Below are 325 nucleotides of genomic sequence, written 5' to 3'. Positions count from 1 at the left end.
GCACACACCAACTGCTGAAACTTCCTTAGCCTGACGAAGGGCTTTTGAACCCAAAAGCTTGCTTAATAACTATTCTCCAACTATTTGGGTTGGTCTAATAAAAGATATCAGATTCACCCAAGGAACCTTGTCTGCCTATGTCCTTAGACCAACACGGCTACAACCTACACCTCTGCAGCATATAATGCCACTTTAATCATTCAAAATTAACTGAGTTCTGTCCCTCTACCCCCTTCCATTTTATCCCATAGACCTGCCACCATATCCCATCCACTCACACTGGAAACAGATTCAGTTCAGTATAGTTCACATAGAACTGAACTTA

Source organism: Alligator sinensis, unplaced genomic scaffold, assembly GCF_000455745.1.
Source record: "Alligator sinensis unplaced genomic scaffold, ASM45574v1 scaffold1097_1, whole genome shotgun sequence".
Taxonomy (NCBI): domain Eukaryota; kingdom Metazoa; phylum Chordata; order Crocodylia; family Alligatoridae; genus Alligator; species Alligator sinensis.
The sequence above is the reverse complement of the archived record's forward strand: the minus strand, read 5'-3'. Positions refer to the sequence as shown.